Genomic DNA, 7,388 nt, shown 5'->3' with positions numbered 1-7,388 from the left:
AGAACTCGAAGCGGCTTTAAGGAGAGAGGAGATTGCTGCAATGTCGTCCTTCAACCAGGCCTTTCTGGGAACCCTGAGCCAGCTTGTCCAGGCACTGAACCGGCGGGATGCTGTTCCACCGCCCCTGGACTGAAACCCCTTTGTTTATTTTAATTAAATGTTTGCACTACATGTAACATATGTATATAGTTGGATGTGTGAATTTATATTAATATTATATTTTTTTCTATTTGTATGCGTGTTTAAATAAAACCTTTTTGAAACTTATTACAAACAGTGTCTTTTTTTGATGGTTTGCTTTTTTACAAGGGTTTGAACAAGTATTTTCAGATTGTATACTGTGATAACCTTTAATGAAAAACAGCAGAGACAACATATTTAATGATAATGTATTTATTTAGCAATTAAAATAACGCATCAGACACTCTCGTACATCTCTGCCCTCCTCCTCAACACCCTGTGCCACTGCCACCACAGGCTCTGCTGCTGCAGGTGCATCCCAGTCATTGTCATAGTCCTCTCCGTGACTCTCACAAAGGTTATGCAAAGCACAGCAAGTAAGAATCATAGATTTCACAATTGTAACATCACAGTCATTTCTTTTTTCATGAGGCAACGCCACCTTCCCTTCAGTCTACGTCGGCTTTGAACAACCGGATTCGTCTCGTAGTCTGAACTCTGTAGTAATTCCCAAACTCTCCTGTTTTTTTCAGCAGTGTTTCGTTTTGCTGCCCTCAGCCTCTCATGAAACAACGTTTGTCTTCTTGCTGTGAGAAACAGCCACATCCCGAGGATCAAAAACAGCATACACTCGATTTCCTCCATTGTCCTGTGTGTGTGGGTAGCGGATGTGTGTCGCGTATAAGATTACGTCACGGCAGTTTCCTGCGGTGTCGCTATGACGACCGGGTATTATTTGTGGCGGTACTGTCTGCAATGGAAAACGGAGCGCAAAGCGAGCCGAGTCGAGGCAAGCCGAGGCGAGGCAAGCCGAGGCGAGCTGGTACTGGTAATGGAAAAGCGCCATTAGCTTGTTTGCTGGACATGTCACTACACTCAGAAGCTTTGGAAAGATATTTGTGTTTTTGTCAAATTTGACTCGGATCCCACAAAAGAAATATCTGTTTTGTTATTAATTAAAAAATGTCCTAAGCAAATTTTACATTCACAAATGCAAATTTTCAAACTGTAAACCTGTTTTATCTGTCTTCTTAAAAGAAATGGAAAATTATTTAAATGTGATCTCAGTATCTGTTAATAAGAAAGCTATAAGGACTGTTAGTATTTGCTCTGCTTTTGGGCTCTTCGTGTGATCTTTTTTTATGTGATATAATGGCCCTCTTATTTATTTTTTGTCTTGTTTTATTTTGTATTGTTGTTTTTTATAATTGTTATTGTTGTTGGTGGTATTATGTACTGTACGTTTATTTTATTATTTTGTTGAATGTTCTGTGTGCAATAAAACAAATAGCTTGTTTGCATTCACGTGATTCTTATGACGCCCGAAATTCAGATGGAGGGCAGGAAGTGAAAAGCACAATGGACGAGATGGAGCAAAGTCCGTACTGTACTAGTTTAGACGCTATTACGAGAGAACGGTATAAACAGAAAATCACAACATATGTTGGACTTGATCCTTATGTTTTGAAAAGGAGCGATTTTTCAACTGAATACTTGCCTGCCATCGAGGCAGTAGATATAAGCAACTACCTTGTCCTCCAGACATCCTTCTACTCCAGAAAACAAATGAAAGCATACGAAAGTATGGAGGCATACAACTTATTTTGTCCTGTGAATTAACCTAGCAACAAACATTAAACGCTGCGGCGCCTCTCGATGTTAGCATTACGGTTGTTTACATGATTAGGTTAACCACTCTCAAAGGTCCGCATAAACGTCACTAAAGACATGGAACATCGCGAAACAAGACGAAGAAGTGATTGCAGCTTGGCAAATTATTTACCTTCGCCTGCAAAGGCTTTGTAATCAGCTTTGCTATCGTTACGTATTTTGTTCAGTTACCGGGGTAGAAACTCAATAAAGAAAATTAAAAACAATTTATTTAACTTTACAAAGTACGTAAACAGCTAATGTTACATAAACATAGCCACATAAGTTGTATTAACTTACCTTTGACGAAGTGGTCGCTGCATACATGAGCGGACGGTTTAAAAGCCATTTTTTCCAGCGTTTTTCAGTCAATTTCTTGCATTTCCGCCCTTATGAACAACACATTTTGGTACACGATAAAAAGCCCCTTGTGGTTTCTTGGTTTGGTCGATTTGAGCAACCGTAAACTATGCAAAACATGCATTTTGAGTTTGTGATAGCGCTTGTATGCTAATAATCCTATGTAGAAAATTTGCATTTCCCGCCACAGCAACGCAGTGACGTCATGTGCAAACAATCTATTGCTTCAATAACTGGCGAACTATTTCTGTAGAAATGCAAATTTACTTGCACTTTTCCTCGCTGTCTAGTTCAAGTCCTCGTCGCCACTGCAGTGTTTTTATGGAAAAAGAGAGACACGGATAACGTACGCCGTTACTGTATTTTTCTGTTGAACTCTTTTCCTCAGCCTGACGCTGATACAACACACAGCGCATGAGCAATGAATATACCGTAATGCACAGATTCAACAATATACCACAATTATAAGATTTTAACCCATATATTTGCCAACAGACTTAATAATTAGTCAAAATATTCAGTGAATCACAATCTGGCTTTATAAAAGGATTATGATGCATAATAACATTAGACTAGTCCAAGACGTTTTAGATTATCATGATTGAAGATGGTGGAAATATTTTATTTTTGGACTTTAGTTTGACACAATTGAACAAAATGTCATATTCAGTTCTCTTGAAAAGTATGGTTTCGCTAACACATTTATCTCTTTTATAAAAATGTTACAGACTACAAAGATATTGATTGCTCTATATCACTTTCACATGGGACATCCCAGAGATTTAATATCATATACTATTACTTCGTTTGTTTAGTATTTTCTTTTAATTATATTTTTAAAAATAAATTTCTACTGTCACTTATATGGTTATGTTCAATGTCTACCTATTGTTAATATCTGTTTCTTTGATGCCTGTTTGTTTGATTTCAATAATAAAAAGGAACGAACATGTAGCGGACTTCGTCTCACACCACAAAGGAATCACCGACACCACTGTCTTTGGTGGACCACGTCTGCAGTTTATTTAACAGAGGACAGGAATTACACACACACCCTCAGTTCTGCAATCTCTCTTCCTCACTCAAGTCCAAAGCTGTTCTGAACTAACATCAAATTAATTCTTTAAACATGACTCTTCTCAATTTTCAACTACATGTCAAACACAAATGCATACATTCCAGAAAGACAATATTCAAATAAAACTCTCAATATAAAAAATCTCAATATAATGAAATGTTTCATATAAAATAAAATATAATTTGCTGAAAATAAAATTACATTCTGATTCAAATTCTTATATTATGTGATCCTATAGTGGTAACATCTTAGTTGCTGTATATTACATACCTGCAGTTTATTTAACAGAGGACAGGAATTATACACACCCTCAGTTCCGCAATCTCTCTGAGAAGAGAAAAATGAACCCCTGCCTATATTAACACTTTTAACTGCATTAACTCGACATCTCAAATATACATACGGTTACAAATACATACATTTGGAACAAAACGACAAATAATACCCATACAAAAGTCAACTGCATGTTTTATGAACGTTATTATGTTATCTTTTGAAACCCGCATATAAAATGGCGCGCGGGCGGGAATATAACAAACTCGTTAAGAGCTCATTAACGCAAAATTAGAATATAACTAAAGCTAATGACAATAAAATACTTTCAGTGACTCAATCCACTCTTACAACACTTCATGTTCAAGTAGCCTATTAACAAGAAAACAAACCCAATCTCTTATATTTGAATAATCACAGAGCTCAGTTACAACATGCCTCATTCAAGTCCAAAGCTGTTCTGAACTTCAAATCAAATCACTTTATTGTCACACTAACATGTACACAAGTGCAACAGGTGAAATTCTTGTGTGCAGGTCCGAGCAACATAGCAGTCATGACAGTGACGAGACATATATCAATTACAGTAAACATACTTGCACAACACAATTTACATATCAAACGTACACATACTTTATGGCGGGCCGGAAGGTCCAAAAATAGGACTAATGATTTGTCGTAGGAAGTCACTATACTATAGCCACTAGCTACTGACTTTCCCACTGATAGGCCAGCGGTGGATCTGTATACGTACCCTCCTCACACAGCGAGCGACTCACTTTCCTCACACAGCGGGCGACCCATTCTCCTCAGCGAGCGACTCACTCTCCTCACACAGCGGGCGACCCATTCTCCTCAGCGAGCGACTCATTCTCCTCACACAGCGGGCGACTCACTCTCCTCACACAGCGGGCGACCCATTCTCCTCAGCGAGCGACTCATTCTCCTCAGCGAGCGACTCACTTTCCTCAGCGAGCGACTCATTCTCCTCAGCGAGCGACTCATGTTCCTCAGCGAGCGACTCATTCTCCTCAGCGAGCGACTCACTTTCCTCAGCGAGCGACTCATTCTCCTCAGCGAGCGACTCATGTTCCTCAGCGAGCGACTCACACAACGAGCGACTCATGTTCCTCAGCGAGCGACTCACACAACGGGCGACTCATGTTCCTCAGCGAGCGACTCACTCTCCTCACACAGCGAGCGACTCACTTTCCTCACACAGCGGGCGACTCACTTTCCTCACACAGCGAGCGACTCACTCTCCTTACGCAGAGTCATGTACATTGGCCTAATATTATAATAAAATCATACCCTTTGCAAATACTGTGGTGGTGCAATAACTAAATACTTCAGTAAAGTGTTTAATTTGTGTTTTGTAAATGTAAATTTATTTTGAATCAGTATAAAGTCGTTATTTATAATAATTGTTTTAGGAAACACGTACCTCCCGACCCTTGCCGTAAGAAATTATCAATTAACAATTATTATTGTGCAGTATACATAGAGAAGATGACTGGGAATCTTCTAATTAACGTTATACTGAACAATAATAATTGTAAATTAATAATAATTATATATATATATATATATATATATATATATATATATATATATATATATATATATATATATATATTTTTTATTTTTTTTTTTATATTTTTTTATTAATTGTGCAGTATACATAGAGAAGATGACTGGGAATCTTCTATGTAACGTTATATTGAACAATAATAATTGTTAATTAATAATAATAATTTATATATATATATATATATATATACAGTGAGGAAAATAAGTATTTGAACACCCTGCTATTTTGCAAGTTCTCCCACTTGGAAATCATGAAGGGGTCTGAAATTGTCATCGTAGGTGCATGTCCACTGTGAGAGACATAATCTATAAAAAAATCCAGAAATCACAATGTATGATTTTTTAACTATTTATTTGTATGATTCAGCTGCAAATAAGTATTTGAACACCTGTCTATCAGCTAGAATTCTGAACCTCAAAGACCTGTTAGTCTGCCTTTAAAATGTCCACCTCCACTCCATTTATTATCCTAAATTAGATGCACCTGTTTGAGGTCGTTAGCTGCATAAAGACACCTGTCCACCCCATACAATCAGTAAGAATCCAACTACTAACATGGCCAAGACCAAAGAGCTGTCCAAAGACACTAGAGACAAAATTGTACACCTCCACAAGGCTGGAAAGGGCTACGGGAAATTGCCAAGCAGCTTGGTGAAAAAAGGTCCACTGTTGGAGCAATCATTAGAAAATGGAAGAAGCTAAACATGACTGTCAATCTCCCTTGGACTGGGGCTCCATGCAAGATCTCACCTCGTGGGGTCTCAATGATCCTAAGAAAGGTGAGAAATCAGCCCAGAACTACACGGGAGGAGCTGGTCAATGACCTGAAAAGAGCTGGGACCACCGTTTCCAAGGTTACTGTTGGTAATACACTAAGGCGTCATGGTTTGAAATCATGCATGGCACGGAAGGTTCCCCTGCTTAAACCAGCACATGTCAAGGCCCGTCTTAAGTTTGCCAATGACCATTTGGATGATCCAGAGGAGTCATGGGAGAAAGTCATGTGGTCAGATGAGACCAAAATAGAACTTTTTGGTCATAATTCCACTAACCGTGTTTGGAGGAAGAAGAATGATGAGTACCATCCGAAGAACACCATCCCTACTGTGAAGCATGGGGGTGGTAGCATCATGCTTTGGGGGTGTTTTTCTGCACATGGGACAGGGCGACTGCACTGTATTAATGAGGATGACCGGGGCCATGTATTGCGAGATTTTGGGGAACAACCTCCTTCCCTCAGTTAGAGCATTGAAGATGGGTCGAGGCTGGGTCTTCCAACATGACAATGACCCGAAGCACACAGCCAGGATAACCAAGGAGTGGCTCTGTAAGAAGCATATCAAGGTTCTGGCGTGGCCTAGCCAGTCTCCAGACCTAAACCCAATAGAGAATCTTTGGAGGGAGCTCAAACTATGTGTTTCTCAGCGACAGCCCAGAAACCTGACTGATCTAGAGAAGATCTGTGTGGAGGAGTGGGCCAAAATCCCTCCTGCAGTGTGTGCAAACCTGGTGAAAAACTACAGGAAACGTTTGACCTCTGTAATTGCAAACAAAGGCTACTGTACCAAATATTAACATTGATTTTCTCAGGTGTTCAAATACTTATTTGCAGCTGTATCATACAAATAAATAGTTAAAAAATCATACATTGTGATTTCTGGATTTTTTTTTTTAGATTATGTCTCTCACAGTGGACATGCACCTACGATGACAATTTCAGACCCCTCCATGATTTCTAAGTGGGAGAACTTGCAAAATAGCAGGGTGTTCAAATACTTATTTTCCTCACTGTATATACATACATGCATACATACATATACATTGCCAAGCAGAGTGAGGAGTGATAAGGGTGGTGAGAATATTGATGTGGCAAGATTTATGTTGGAGCATCCTCTTCGTGGACCAGGTAACATGCATTTTGCCTCTCAATTTATACAATGGGGGTAATGGAAAGGGAAAAGCTGGCCCCAAAAAAAAGGCTGAGGACCACTGAGAAAAGTTTACAATGACGTTGGAAGATGTTTGTAGCCAAATGTTCATCTGGTAGTGTGCATATTTATACACGCTATTAGACCATTTCTTGTTGTAATATGGACTGTTTGTTTTCTTTATTCCTTCTGTTTACAACTTAGAGAAGACCAGCTATATTACTGGAAGAAGTGTCCACAACCAAAGAATTGAGCATCTGTGGCGGGATGTCTGGTGTGCGGTCACATCAAATTATTATGCAGCTTTCCAGTATCTGCAGGATATTGGA

The sequence above is a fragment of the Xyrauchen texanus genome, chromosome 37, assembly GCF_025860055.1.
Source record: "Xyrauchen texanus isolate HMW12.3.18 chromosome 37, RBS_HiC_50CHRs, whole genome shotgun sequence".
NCBI lineage: Eukaryota > Metazoa > Chordata > Actinopteri > Cypriniformes > Catostomidae > Xyrauchen > Xyrauchen texanus.
This window is presented reverse-complemented; position numbering follows the sequence as displayed.